Source organism: Antechinus flavipes, chromosome 2, assembly GCF_016432865.1.
Source record: "Antechinus flavipes isolate AdamAnt ecotype Samford, QLD, Australia chromosome 2, AdamAnt_v2, whole genome shotgun sequence".
Lineage (NCBI taxonomy): Eukaryota > Metazoa > Chordata > Mammalia > Dasyuromorphia > Dasyuridae > Antechinus > Antechinus flavipes.
In genome coordinates, this window is record NC_067399.1 from 651600421 (window position 1) to 651616080 (window position 15660).

Consider the following 15660-nt stretch of genomic DNA (forward strand, 5'->3'; position numbering starts at 1 on the left):
TAGAGTACTGAGCCTGGATTCAGGAAGACCTAGTTCAAATTTAGCAACAGATACTTACCCACTGTGTGACTTCTGGCAAGTCTGCCTCAGTTTCCCCAGCTATAAAATGGGGGCAATAATAGCACCAATCTCTCAAGATTGTTGAGAGGATCAAATTGTAATTGTAATCATTGTAAAGCACTTAGTAGAGTACCTAGTATATAGTAGACACTAAATAAATGTTTGCTATTATCTTTTCATTAATTTATTACTATTGATGGAATCATTCTCTATTATTGGACATTTAGGTTGCTTCTACATTTTTTGTTGTTTTGTTTTTGTAGGGAATAATTACATATAGTGTATCTATATGTAATTTGAATTGATTATTTGAAAAAAAGAGTTTTTGATTCACTTCCTAAGGTATATTTTTATCAGTAACATTACTAGGTCACTTTCCCAAAGTTTGTTTTTTTCCCCTATCTCCTTTTTTATTTTCATTTTTTTCCAGGCACCTCCCTTCCTTTTCCCTCTCAAGAGAAATTTCATGAAGACTGTTATTCTTCCACTCCTGATAGCTTTTATCAGTTTCTGTCTCATTCTCTGTCTTTTCTTTTCCTTCACAATGCATCCAATTAAGGAAGTAAAAGTGACAATTCCAAATCCAGATAGATGGCTTTATCAAGACCAAATTATAGCATTCACATTCAACATCAATTTATTAAAATACCTCTTATATGTCAGGCACAGTGACACAAAGAAAAAGCCCTACACTGACTTCAAAGACTCAAAATTTCATCAGTTTGGGAGCTTCCTTTACTAGGGCAGACCCCTACATGTCTTAGTAGACATGTGAAATTTGCTGTGGTAAGAAAAAGGCCATTATTGATGACCAGCTCTTTGAATTTATGTTGGATGTTGAATACCAGATATATAGGCTGGTGAGCGTAGCCTTTCCAGCTTAGGACTACCTGCTAGCTCTTATTTTCTATTGACAAAAAGTCTCCAAGAATTTTGGATCATCTTCACACCAAGAAAAAGCAATGAAGAAGGACAATGAAGAAGGACATATCGTGTCATGTCTGGACTCTCAAAGCACAGGAAAATCTGTTTTCTGTCTCTCTGTGGCTGTTAGAAAATCATTTAATCTTTCAGTGTCCTAAGCTATTGTCTAAGACAAGGGTTCTTAACTTATTTTATATTGGATATAATTCAATACATCTGGATGGTGGATCTGAAATTGATGGGACTGAAAAATTATGCCATTTTCTGCATAAAATGTATTCATATAAATACATATAATTGCCAAGCTTCTTTAAATAATTATACTTAAATATATCATTCATATGATCTTTATAGTAGATTTTTTTGGCAGTCTGGTGAAGCCCATAGGCCCTTTCTCAAAATTATGGTTTTAAGTGCATAAAATGAAATATACAAGATTTCTAATGAAAGCAATTTTTATTGATATAAAATTATCAAAAAAAATTTATAAAAGTTCATATACTTTAGATGAGAAATTCCTCAAAAATCTTATGTTATAGACTAAATAATCTGCTTTAATGGAGGGAGAAATCTTGGGCTAAATAATAACAAAAGCAACACATTTCAAGTGTTTACTTTCATTACAACCTCCTAAGGCAGGTAATAACCCCATTTCACAGTCACAAAATCAATGAAGTCAAATGATTTTTGTCATGTGGTCAAGCCGACACGCATTTATTAAGCACCTACTATTTGTCAGGACTGTGGTAAATGCTAAGGATACAAAGAAAGGCACAAGACGGTCTCTGCCCTCAAGAAGTTCACTATCTAAATTGAAGGATAATATGGAAACAACTATGTTCGTATAAGACATACACCAGGTAAATTGGAGGGGACCTCCAAGGAGCCAGCATTGAGGAAGTCTAAGAAAGGTTTCTAAAGATGAGATTTAATTGAGACCTGGAGGCTAGAGTCTGGGAGAGAAAAGGGAGAACATTTCAGGTGTGGAATTTAGCCAGTGAAAATGCATGGAGTTAAGAGAATGGAAAGATTCTGGGAAGAACAGAAAGAGAGCCAGTGATACCAGACCTCAGAATGTGTGGAGGGGAATATGGCAGCACAAGACTGGAAAGGCAGGAAGGGACCAGGCAAGGAAGGGCTGCAAAAGTCAACGGAGGCTTTTCTGCTTATCAAACAGAGGGTCCTATAGGCAATAAAGAAATTTTATTGAGTTTATTGAGGGGGCGGGTAACATAGTCAGACTTTCACTTTGGGAAGATCACTTTGGCAACTGAAAGAAAAGATGGGCAGGAGTGGGAAGAGCATTGAGGCAAAGAGCACAATTAGAAGATTATTGTAATGTCCCAGGACAAAGATAACGAATTCTGTTTTAGACACCCTGGATTTACAATGCTTACCAATGTTTCATTGATTTTAAAGAGCAGAACAAGATAATTCTTTTCATTCTATGCCTAGTTATCAGGGGAAATGGTAAAAACAAAACATGGTTTCATAAACACAGGTGCAGTGGATACGGCTGTTTATTTTACACTGAAATGGAGGTCAGTTTAAAGATGGAATCACTCATGTCCAGAAAGGAAAGATCCAGGGTCCCTCTCTCTCTGTTTTTCTTTGTGTGTTTCTGTGTCTCTGTCTCTCTGTTTTCCCTGTCTCTAGATGTCTCTTTCTATTTCTCTGTCCCTGTTACTCTTTCTCTACTTTTGTCCCTGCCTCCATCTCTGTCTCTGCCTCCATCTCTGTCTCTGCCTTTTTATCTCTGTCTCTGTATCTGCCTCTGCCTCTCTGTCTATCTCCACCTCTTTCTGTCTCTCTGTATCTCTTCCTGACTCTTGTCTATCTCTGTTTGTTTCTCTACTTTTGTCTCTGTCTCTGCCTTTCTATCTCTGTCTCTTTGTTTCTGTTTCTCTGTCTCTCTCCCTGCCTCTGTCTGTCTGTTTCTCTTGTTTCTGTTTCTCTATCTTTGTCTCTGCCTCCATCTCTGTCTCTCTGTCTCTGCCTTTCTATCTCTATCTCTCTGTCTCTGTTTTTCTGCCTCTCTATCTCCACCTCTGTTTCTCTGTGTCTCTCCCTACCTCTATCTGTCTCTGTTTCTCTACCTTTGTCTCTGTCTCTGTCTCTCCCTGCCTCTGTCTCTTTGTTTCTCTGTCTCTGTCTCTCTGTCTCTGTCTTTCTCCTTCCACTTAGGGACATAAACCAGAACCCAAGGATTAGGATGAGATTTGGGCAGTGAGAATAGGACAATATGTAGAGCATCTCTTGTGGTTTGACCTGCTAGTCCAGGTCTCTTTGTTTGCTGGAAACCACAATGTCAAAATACAGTTTGAGTCCTTTCAAAGAGTTGTGTGTGAGCTCTGGCACCCTGAGCCTTCCTCGGAACTGCCTCTGCATCTTGGTCCCTCTCAGTTCCTCTTCCTGGAGTGTCTTTTCTCCTCATCTCCACCTCTCAGACCTTCCTGTCCTTCAAGACAGATGTCCAGTCCCATCTCTTTCAGAAAGATTTCTCCATTGGCCCCAACACGGATGACCACTCCCTGCTCTGGTCCTCCAACACTTGTTTGGGCCACTTTTAAGTAGTTTTCGCACATTCCTGCTTTATAGGCAGCTTTTTGCGTCTGCTCCTTCCTTTGCCCTGCACTGCAGAGAGGAGGAGACATTTTATCCTTTTTTACATCTACCACAGCATCCAGCACAGACCACATAATGGGCACTTACTAATGCTCATGGACAAACAAGTGAATGAATTCTGGTCTGGTTCTTGTGACAGTTAATCCATGAACAGATTACTAGGGAGGTCATGGGTCATCGAAATGAGGATAAATTTTTATTCTTAATTCTCCTTCACAAAATCTAGAGAAAAGTAGACTTCAGAGGTGATCCTGTCCAATCCATATCTGTGCAAGACTCCCCAGGTGGACATCCTGGTTTTGCTTGAAGATTTCCAGTGAGGAGGAAGCTGCTGCCTCCCAAAGCAGCTCATTACCGCTGGGTAGTTCTCATTGCTAAGTAGTTTTTATTAAGCCTGAATCCTGTCTCTTTGTAACCTCCACTCACTATTTCTAGTTAATTCTGTCCTTTGGGGTGAAGCACAGAAAATCTAATCTTTCTCCTTGGAGACAACTCTGAAGAGTTCAAATCCTCTCAATACCAACTCTCTAGCCCCAAACCAGAATATTGCCCCCCCCTCCCCATTCCCTAGTTTTCTCCAAATTAAAGATTTCCAGTTCCTTCTTTTAACTCATCTTCTTTGTGGAAGAAACAAAGAAAGCATTCAGTAATTAATTTGGGGCTTTTATAACCACTGACAATATTTCATATCCTGTGAATAGTTACTACTATTCTATTAACTATAACTACTAAAATAGTTGTTTGTTTTTTAACGACCAGAATTTTGGAAAAGTCTTGCTACCTCTCAGTGCCCTTGCACAGATAGGGATGGGAGGACCACAATAATAAGACTCCCTACTTGCTTCTATCACCAACATACTGTTTCAATTAATGGGATAAGTGGTGACAAGATAGTCCAAGATCACTGAGGAAGGAAAAAAAAACAACTTCATGTGCTACAGATATAAAATCTTCCAGGGAAGATTCTAGCTAAAGTTCCTTTTTTAAAAAATACGAAATCGAGACTCCCTCTGGTGACCAAGTGGGCAAAACGTATCTCATAAGTTTTGAGTTATTAAATTTTGAATTAATTGGTTTCCATGGGCTCTGGGTAGCCTGGGGGGAAAGAGAAGGACTGTATTATTGAATACAGCTGAGTTTTAGCTTTGGCTGAAACACTCTTCACGTATTCTCCACTCCCTGTGAGATGATAAATGAGCTTCCATCCTTTTCTTTTATCACAGTCCATAGACAGCTGTCCTTTTGTGCTTCTCTATTCCCAGGAGCCTTAAATCTGATCGCAGAAGTTTGAGCACTGCCTGGCACCAGTTTTGAAGAAAGGTTGCTCCCTCATGGGGACACTTCATTAGAGAGACAGCAGAGCATAATGGAAAGCGTGCTCCCCTGTAGCACATTCGTTCACCCACAAATTGCAACTCCTCCCACCTCTTGCATGGTAGGTTCCTTGTGCCAGGGGCCATGGCATTTTCCATCTTTGTGTCTCCAATGTCCAATGCAGTAGGGACTAATTCGATGTTTATTGAAATAGAGTTGGAGTTAAAAGAACATGTTTGGAGGTTGATAGGGGGAATCACATCTCTGAAACTGACAGGCAGTTGTTACATTAAAAATAATATTAGTGACTCCATTTTGCTTTTATTCACTATTTTATTCCACTATTTTTTGAAGATAAGTTTCAGCTGTTTGTAAATTACCTGCTTTTGAAGAAGTTATAAGATTACTAGCCCCCACAAAGATCATCCAATTTAAGAAATGTCACAAGACAACCCCTCTCCTTCTTACCTCAGTGTCTTCCAACCAACAATATTAATTGTGTAGAAATCAAGATCTTGGTCTTTGGCTACCAAAGTCTTGGATCTGATTTGTTTCTGTGACCACAGGCATTACTGAATAAATTGAGTAAAATTCATTTTCTTTTTTCCATCTTAACTGTTCTGGTGACCAATAAAGCAATGAGATATCAAGTGTCTCCATGTGATACCTGGACCTTCACCAAAGGAGCATCATAGGACCTCCATATCCTCCCAAACCACATCCAAATAGACCTCCTTAGAGGAGGAATTCCCTGATGAGTGTATCATGGGAGTGAGCTGTAGTAAGCAGATTCACACTCCCTTAGAGATGTTCTTATTAGTTCCAAAATAGGGGGAACTCCCTAATAAAAAGGGGATAACTAATAACAGAGTTTTCAAATAATACAAAAATTGGTCTAAGATGCATCATAATCTCAATGGGTTCCAAATTTGGTATGAAGGGACATTTAATTACTGCAAATTAAAGATTTTAAAACTTTAGAAAATTGTGCCCATTGACTTGTCTGCTTCTGTGTGTCTGTGTTGTCATAGTGTCTGTGTTTTTTGTCTTAATAAATCAAACGTTTTATTATGACCTGATCAAAGAGGAACAAAAGTACAAAAAGTTAAAACTTTTCATAGTCTTCAGAAAGTCTCTCCCTCCCTTTCTTTCTAATTCTGGCCAAGAGAGGGAGGTAAACTAGAGAGGAAAAGTTCATAAAAGGTAACCCTCCCCAAATCTGGAGGAATTTATGGAATTGTAATTTAGTTAGAGATTAAATTTGTGACTAAAAAGTAAGTTCTTTACTGTAAATGTCCAAATTGTAGGCTGAATGTTCGTTATGCTGAATTCTGTCGTTAAACATTTCATTTGGCACAATGGCTCAGTCAGGAAGATTCATCTTCCTGAGTTCCAATCTGTCCTCAAATCTTTACAAGTTGTTTAACATTGGGCAAGTCACTTAATCCTGTTAGTTTCAGTTCCTCATCTATAAAAGGAGCTGGAGAAGGAAATGGCAAACTACATAATTTCTTTGATAAAAAAATTTCAAAAAAGGTCACAAAATTGAACATGGCTGAAACAACTAAATAACATAAATTCTGAAATATCTGAGTGAAATTTGAGACACCACTCTACAGAATTTGTTTGAAACTTTGTAAAAATAAAGCAATAAAATGATATTTTACAAAGAAATTTGAAGATATGCAGAAGAATATTAGGTTAGATTGTGATTGGGAGCATAAGATAAGACAGGCTCAAGGTAAAGATAAAGAAAATTAATCAGAGTACAAAATGAAAGATTAGTTTCAAAGTTGGAGGAGGCACTGGAGGAATATAAAAAGAAGACAGAAAGACCTGAGTTCAAATCCAGCTTCAGATACTTATTGACAGAGACTTTAGGCAAGTCATGTTACCATTATTTATCTTAATCTAGTAGAGAAGGAGATAGTAAATCACATCAGTATTTTTGCCAGATTGAACCACAAATAATCATACTAAAGACTTTTGTAAGATAAATAGATAAACATTTAAAAAGTGGCTTTTCCCAGGTTATAAATTACAAGCTTCAGGGTAAAAGAAATGTGTCCTTTCTTTACCTTCTTAAGTTATCTAATGGCATTAGGTTGAGAAAACAAAAGGAATTGATTTGGTCCTTTTGGTGGTTTTTAAAAAAGTTTTGGAGGACTAGACGTGCTACATAAATTTTTTTTGAATTTGAGCTAACTGAAAACAGTGGGCCCTGAAATTTTAAGCTCTACCAGCATAATGCCCCTTGGGAAAATCAAAGTTTTAAGTGTTACCATTAGTGACTATAAATCCAGATTTTATTTGGTTGATATTTTGTTCTGAAACTAAACCATAAAGAGGTCTCATTTATAGTGAGATATGTTTTCCTATTAGGATAATTGTGGTAAATCAGAGCTTAATACAAATCACATTTGCCATCTGGCATTAAAAGTAATATGCAGGAAAGTACATGAATAAGTAAACCCAAATTAAAATGCATTCTCGGAAATTTATTAGTTTTGTGATTTTAAGCAAGTTATTTCATCTCTGTTTTCCTCACCTACCTCCCAGGGTTGTTGTGAGGATGGCATGATTGTAAAGTGCTTAGCACAGTGCCTGGCACATTGTAAGCTCTATAAAAATGTTAGTAAATGGAAATACTCTGTGTTTATCTTGAACAATCAGTATAGAATGCCAAAAGTGATCAAATGAGTAATTCTCTAGGTAAGTTGTTTTGGAAAAGCATTTGACTGAATTGATTCTACTTGACCGGTCATAGGTTTTCTTTCATGTTTTAAATACATGAAGTCATGTGTGTTATTATTGTTTCCAAAATTCTCTCTTATATTGTGAAATCTGGGAAACAATTATATTAGAAATGGTGTTTGAAAAAGTAACTTCTCTTTTATTTGGATGCTCTTAGATTACTAAATTGTTCTTATTCATCCATCATTCCAAAGAGGACCCTGACATGGGTCTTGAAGCCTGAAGTCTTGACTTGCTTGTAAATTGGATTTAAATGAGGCATTGCTATGAAAAGTCTTCAAGGCCCAAAGACAAAGTCAAAGTCACTGACAATGGCCCAAGATGAAGTGGGTGGCCTTGGCCTTTCTAAATTAAGGTCTTTCCCAAGGTCTGTTTGTCTGAGGCAAAATCTATTCAATGAGTAGGACTGGGTAAGAACTGAGACCAAAGATGGCCTAATGTACCACACAAAAGTATTTTTCTGGGAAGGGAAGACCCTCAAAGTTTCTGATTACAGGATAGGATAGAAGAGGGTAGGAATAGGAATAGGAATTGCTATTTACACCCATTCTAGGCCATCAAAATCTAAATAATGAGTCACAAAGGCTTGGGTTGGGGGCTATCATTGACCATTCAAGGAAAGCCTGAGTGATTTGGGCTTAAATGATAGTCCATTAATTCTATTTAAAACACAGTGGGCTTTTTAAAAGCCTGTTTTCTCAGAGCTATATTTCAAGAAATCATAAAAACTGCAAAGGATAAAAAGTAAATTGTCCCAGCTTTTTAAAAAATAAATAAATGACAGGTAATATGTATTTATAATATTATAGTGTAATGTTATGTTAAATATATGCTATAATATTGATATCATGTCATATATTATATCATATTAATTATTATAATACAATCTAATACATAATACAAAATATGTAAACAGAACTTTTTTTTCAATCTAGCTGCCTCCTAAATATCTTATAAAATATAATCAACCCAAAATTATATTCCTACAGACAGAGGGATTACATGCCCCCCTCACAGGAAAGATGGAAGAAGAGAGGAAGGAGAAAGAGGAAGAAAAGGAGAAAGGATGAGAGGAGGAGGGGAAAGAGGAGGAAGAAGAGGAGAAGGCAAAGAAGTTAGAGAGAGAGAGAGAGAGAGAGAGAGAGAGAAAGTATTCCTCAGATTGGTCCCCAGAAGACAGCTTCTACTACTCTGCTTCTTCTATGGAAGGAGCTGAGTAATAAATGCAGTAGTCTTCATTGACAATAGTCCAAGAGCCTCGTTTAGTTTTTACTAAAGTTATTTGCTTAATTACCATTGCAGAGATTGCTAATACAAAAATATTCTCCTAAAAACCTGGTTCACTCCATTACACAAATATGCACAACATCCATAGGAAAAGTAAACTTAAACTTACACCATAAGAGTAGTGAGACACACATGTAAGAAGGAATAAGGGTGATAAAGGTTTAACTCACAATATCTGCTCTGGAAGCCCTTCTCCTTATGCATCTCATGCAGAACCCTTCATTGTTGGGCTCTTGTGCCTTTGTTCTCAAAGAAGATCAATGCCATCAAGGCTAATGCCGTGAACTTGCTCATGAAGGCGGCAGAGTTATGTGAAGTCATCAGTCTCTTTCTCTTCCAGAGTCACTGGAGCTCAGTGGCAAGATAAAAGCCAAAGTGTAGTTGAGTTACGAATTAAACTATTTAAAGAATGTGGTAAAAATTTAGAGAAACTTCTAAATATTTGATGGTGTATATTTTTGCTTTAAAATGAGAAGTGATAAATTAATGTTGAGAGAAAAGTAGCAAAGTTTTCTTTAAGTTATTCTTATCTATGAGATTCCTTAGAACTTTCTACTTGGACAAAGTGAGATTCTTATCATCTCTGCTGGCATACTGTGATAAAATGAAAGTAATGAAGTTTGAGAAATTAGGACCTCTCCCAGACAACTTGGGAATATTTACAAGTTTCCTTATAGTAAAAAGTGAGTTCCATCTATTGTCTGACCATCACTTGTGATCATGAAATTGTACCTGTTGATAATCTATATCAACATCTATATATTAACATTTTTGACCCAACTTAGGATCAATAGACCAAAGATTCAAAGATTTTAATCCTGCCTCAAAGATGAACAGGCAATACAAATTGGAAGCTTGCTATGGTCACCATTTTTCTTTGGTTTGGAATCAACTACTATGTATTCATTGTATGTGTGAACTCTAGTATATAATTGTTCCTAAATGATAAATGAAGAATAAGATGCCCTTATATGTATGTGTTCACTATTAACTGTTATTGAAGCATAAGGAGGAAATGATAATAACCTTGTTTTACGCTATGATTAGTGAAATTTTGCTATTTTGGGTAAATCTCATGGAACTATAATTTGATATTCTGTTTTGATTTCACGTATGACTGTATTGAGTGCCATTCAATCAATAGTCCACCATTCAAGGGAAATACCATCTGCAGCCTAAAGGGAGTAGAATTTGAGAACTGCTATAGGTAGATGTCTGTGCCTGGGTAAATTAAGAAGGTGATCTTTCATAGGTCAAAGATAGGATCCTCCTGAATCAGTTTCCCATTGTGCTATTGTGCTATTTCCTTTTTATCAGGACATTTTTCCCACCTGGTTTATTTTGAGCTTAGCTATAATTATCTGTGAAAATGAATTTTGCTAAATGCTTGTTAACTATGACTCTTACCTGAAATCAAACAGAGATAAAGGAGTTATGGCTTAAATCAGTCTATGCTTTTGAGGGGATGTTCTTGATATTGTCATAACCATGTTCCTCCTTTTTCTTTCACAGAAAATTTTTATAATCAGGCAAGTAAACAGTAAGAGATTTTTGTCTTGGTAATACTATATGTATATTTGCCATCTAGAGGAGGGTATGGGGGAAGGGAAGGAAAATTAGAACACAAGGTTTTGCAAGGGCTAATGTTAAAGAATCGTCCATGCATATGTTTTGAAAAATAAAAAAGCTTTAATAAAAAAAACCTTTTAAAACCTTAAAAAATACTATATGTATTAATGTCACTCTGTTTTTATGTTCAACACCATATCACATAACTGGGTGAATGAGTTCTTAGCTTTGCCATGTACTTGCCACTAGTTATATATTCGTGTATAAGTTTAGGTCCTTAAAATATCTGATCCTTAGTAAATGCTTGTTGATTGATAGTTACTTCATCAATCTGGGCAACAACAAAAATGCAGGGATTAAATTACATAAAAGTTTAAGGCTCCTTGCAGCTCTAAACAGATAATCCTGTGATCTCCATGACTGAAGGAAGAACTTTCCAACAATGGTAGTTCGTCTACAGCAGAACTGGAGGTCTCAGTGGATAAGGAGCTACCTATTGCTGGCCACTGTTCAGGAGGAGGCTATTAGGGAGGCTGGAGGGGGGACTCCTTAGACAAGACAACCTTGAAGTTCCCTTCTAGATTTTAGAGCCTACCATTACATGATGAACCTCAGTTAGTACATCCGATGGTGGTATTTTCTGGCAGAACACATTGTATTTACTTAAGCACATGAGCTCACCAGCATCCTGCTAATAGTTCAGCTAAGCCCCCAGTTTGGAGCTGACTGAGAAACTTCACTCTCAAGTTGCTAAGAAGACCTCTGGGCATCTTTCCGCCCCATTCATATTCAACAATTCCTTTTGCAGAGAAATGCCTCAGAATAAACCTGATCCAAGGTGACAGTTTCTGGAAAAGTTTAGTCTTTTCTGTAACATCTGCATCTGTTAGTTAAAAATCAGCTTGTAGCCCAGCAGGAAGTGCCAAAGTGAGATGTGTAGAGAGCACTTACAGGATTTAAATTATTCCTAGGATACAGTATTTTGGCCTGAACGCTAGTGCTAGAAATATTCAACTGTGAACAGAAATAGTATCTGCTTTCCCTCAGGATCAATGAGATCTTCCAATATGGTATTATTTCTCCTTCGTGCCAAAGATAGAATATGTGAACTAGAATGAGCTGATTTGAGTCTCTACATTGTCACTTCCTATTAATATGACACTTGCCAAGCACTTTAACCCCTATGGGCCTCAGTTTCCATCTCTGTAAGATGAGGTGATTGGTCTATTATTCTCAAAGGCCCTTGGAGCTCTAGATCTTTGGAGCCTTAGAGAGATTAAATGATTTAGCTCCTGGAACAGCTAGGAAGTGTCAGAGCTGGTATTCAAATGGTGGTCTCCAGATTCCAAGCCCAGTGTTCTTTCCAACTCACAAGCTGTGAGTTTTTGTGTAGCCAGCGCAGAGATGTCTGCTCCCTCCCTCCTGACTTATGTGCCTCTTCGCCATTTGAATAATAGGGGAAAATAGAGTGTATCCATGTCAAAAAGTAACATACACACAAGTATTCATATAGATATGTATATGTGACAAACTGAAACGAATGTCTGTGTGTATGTATAATATTTGTGTGTGTACTTATTTGTTCAGTCATTTCAATCATATCTGCCTCATCATGATCTCATTTGGGGTTTTCTTGGCAAAGATACTGGAGTGGTTTGCCATTTTCTTCTCCAACTCTTTTACAGATGAGGAAATTGAGGCAAACATTAGAAGAGAGGCTAAAGAAGATTTTTAAAAAAGGAAAAATCTTCAGAGAGCAGAAACAAAAAAGAAATATGGAGATTTTCTTCCCCACACAAAGTGTAACTTTAAAGTAAATAGCATTTCTTTGCAGATGTACCAGTACTTGTGCATTGACACAAGGGATATCTTTAAAAGCTGTCCTCCTTGAGAGACTAGGCACTTATTCTACTAGTATTACCACTGCTCAAAATATTTGTATAACACCTCCCTTGGAACTTCATTGAGAGCCAGTAAATGAGCTGCTACCCAAAATAATCCACCTCATTACTGTAGTCATGCCACACTTAACCTGAAACAATACACCCCAACTTGATCACCCATCTGCTTCCTCAAACTTGGCTCTGAATAAACTTTTGGTTTCTTCCAAAAATTAATTCTACCTTCTGAGGATGACTGCCAACTACTACAGCTTTTCAACAGAATGTGCTATAGAACCTGGACACAATTACCAAAAAGGAGTTTCAGATTTTGAGTTAACAAATGTTTAGTAAGGTCCTACTGTAAGCAAAACGCGTTTGCTGAGGAGGATAACAAAATTTAAGTGTAGCAATCCCACTTGAAAAAAGTTCATGGCATAGTAGAGAAATATCACAAACTACTATCATGCAGAATAATACATAAGTGCTTGAAGAATACAGAAAAAGGAAAAATGCTAAAAATGATAGTAGTAGCAAGGTTGAAATAGGTGCACGTGACCTTCTAAGGTAACCATGAAAGAATTATAAAGTTGAATGTTTTGGTCCTGGTATATTCATAAAGAAACTAGTTTCATCATTTTATAATTACATCTCATGTATCTACAAAGTTAAATCTGGGCCACTGTTTCTAATGTCATTAACAATGTTATTAACCGAGCAGGACCAGGAGATCATTATATACTTCAACAACAATACTATATGATGACCAATTCTGATGGATCTGGCCATCTTCAACAATGAGATGAACTAAATCAGTTCCAATAGAGCAGTAATGAATAGAACCAGTTACATCCAGTGAAAGAACTCTGGGAAATGAGTGTGAACAGTACATAGCATTCCCAATCCCTCTATTTTTGTCTGCCTGCATTTTTGATTTCCTTCACAGGTTAATTGTACACTATTTCAAAGTCCGATTCTTCTTGTGCAGCAAAATAACTGTATGGACATTATACATATATTGTATTTAACATATACTTTAACATACTTACCATGTATTGGTCTACCTGCCATCAAGGGGAGGAGGGGAAGGAGAGGAAAAATTGGAACAAAAGGTTTTGCAATTGTCAATGCTGAAAATTACCCATGCATATATTTGGTAAATAAAAAGCTATAAATAATAATATATTTTAAAAAACAATGCTATTAACCACTGATATTCAGTGCCTGTCCGTGATTCACATTTCTCATTTGTAGTTTGCATTTCCTGAAGGTACAATGCCATGTTTTGCTGCCACATAGAGGCTGTCATGGCAAACAACACACCAAAAAAACTAATATTGTATCCACTGTCACTTATCCTGGGATCTTTTTTCTTGAATGTCATTTTTTTTAAGCACAACATTTTTCCCCACTATCCCTCTCCCTTTCTTCCCCGAGAGTCTTCCCATACATAAAGTATTTTAAAAGACAAAAATAAAAAGGAAAAAGGGAGGGAAAACCCTAGCAAAATATCAATACATTGAAAAAGCCTGAAAATGTTTAATGTCCTGCACTCCTAGACAATCTACTTTGGCAAAGGGGTAGAGAGGGGATGTCTTTTCACCTCTCTTCTTCAGATCCATGTTTATTCCTTGTAACTTTGCAACTTTTACTTTGGTTTTTTTGGTGGTAGTTCTGTTTTTCTATATCCATAATTTCTTATAAGATGGTAATTTTCTACTGCACACATTCACAGAGCACCATTTTTTTTAGCCATTTCCCAATAGATGGACATGTACTTTGCTTCCAACTCTTTGCCCTCACAAAAAGTACTGTTATTCTGGTATGTGCATGAGGACTCTCTTATCAATGTCCTCCTAGGGAATATTAGACTCGCAGTAGAATCTATGGGTCAAAGAGTATGAATTTTTTAGCCTTGCATGCTACTAATACAAGTTTAAGTTAGCGTGGTGCTTGGCATATGGTAAGTGCTTAATAAATACTTGTTAAAATGAAGCTTTTTTTTTTACTAAGTCTGATCTTCATAATTAAATAGAAAGAATCCTTAGAAAACAGTGCTTCTTAAATGTTTTTTGATCTAAACCCAAATCTAGACCCCTTACTATTGTTCTCTGAGGGTTCAGGGTCCTATTGGCTCTGCCCTCCCTAGGCATGGACTTTTAGATTCTTGTGTTGGAGGCAGCAACTCAGCTGAACTCTCCCAATATTCCCATCCACACAACTGTAAAATAACACCTCAAATCAAATTCTGGAGCAGTAGAGCCAACAAAAGATCAGTGAGACCTTTTTTCCAGCCTAAGACAACTGAGGAGGCTGCTAAGAGGCCTGTAGGGTGGGGCTGGCTCGGGTGCAGTGGGAGCATCTGTGGTGGGCCTTGGAAGCATGGCAAGGGCAGCTTCAGGAGCTTTCAGCCAGGAGACAGAAAGGGATTGGACATCTGGCCAGAGACAATATGGCGCTCTCCCTGCAGGCACCAGACTAGCTTGGGGTCTCTGTTCTAGGTAGGAGAAGAGGAAGGAGGGTGGTTTTGGGGAAGTAGTGCTCCTGGTCCAAGAGGAGCACTGGCACTTGCTGCTGCAGAGCTGAGGACCTGATCACAGTTCCAGGGCTGGGAGAAGCACTATTACTTGTGATTGCAGGGGAGGAAAAGCCATTCGCAGTTAAAGAAGAGGAATGACCACATCTCTCTTCAAATCATGTCCTTTGGAAGTATCAAAAACTTAGATTACCCCAGAACTAACTTTGAAAACAGCAGTACACACACAAAAAAATGCCTGAAACTTAGAACAGTGCCTTCCCTCTCTCAGGTGAGCAGAAGCCAAGAATTATAGATGGAAAAATCAGTAAACATCAAAAACCTGATCATAAAAAGCCACTCTGTGGTGATAGGTGATAGGGCAGACAATGCAAAAGACAGCTCAACTCAAAAGACAACACTGTAGAAAGTTACAAGCAAAGCATCAAAAAAAAAAGTGTACAAATTGTATACAAGCCAAAAAAAGAATTCTTAGAAGAACTAAAGAGAAAAATGGTAGAGTTAAAATGGGGAAAGAACTGACAATGATATAAAAAAATTATTAAAGAGAATTAAACAGCTTGGTTAAAAAAAAAGAATAATATTTAATACCTAAAAAACCAGAATTGATCAATGGTAAAAGAGACACAGAAAATCACTGAAGAACAGAACTATTTAAAAAGCAGAATTGGCCAGTTGGTCAAATTCCTTAAAAGTCAGAACTGGACAAGT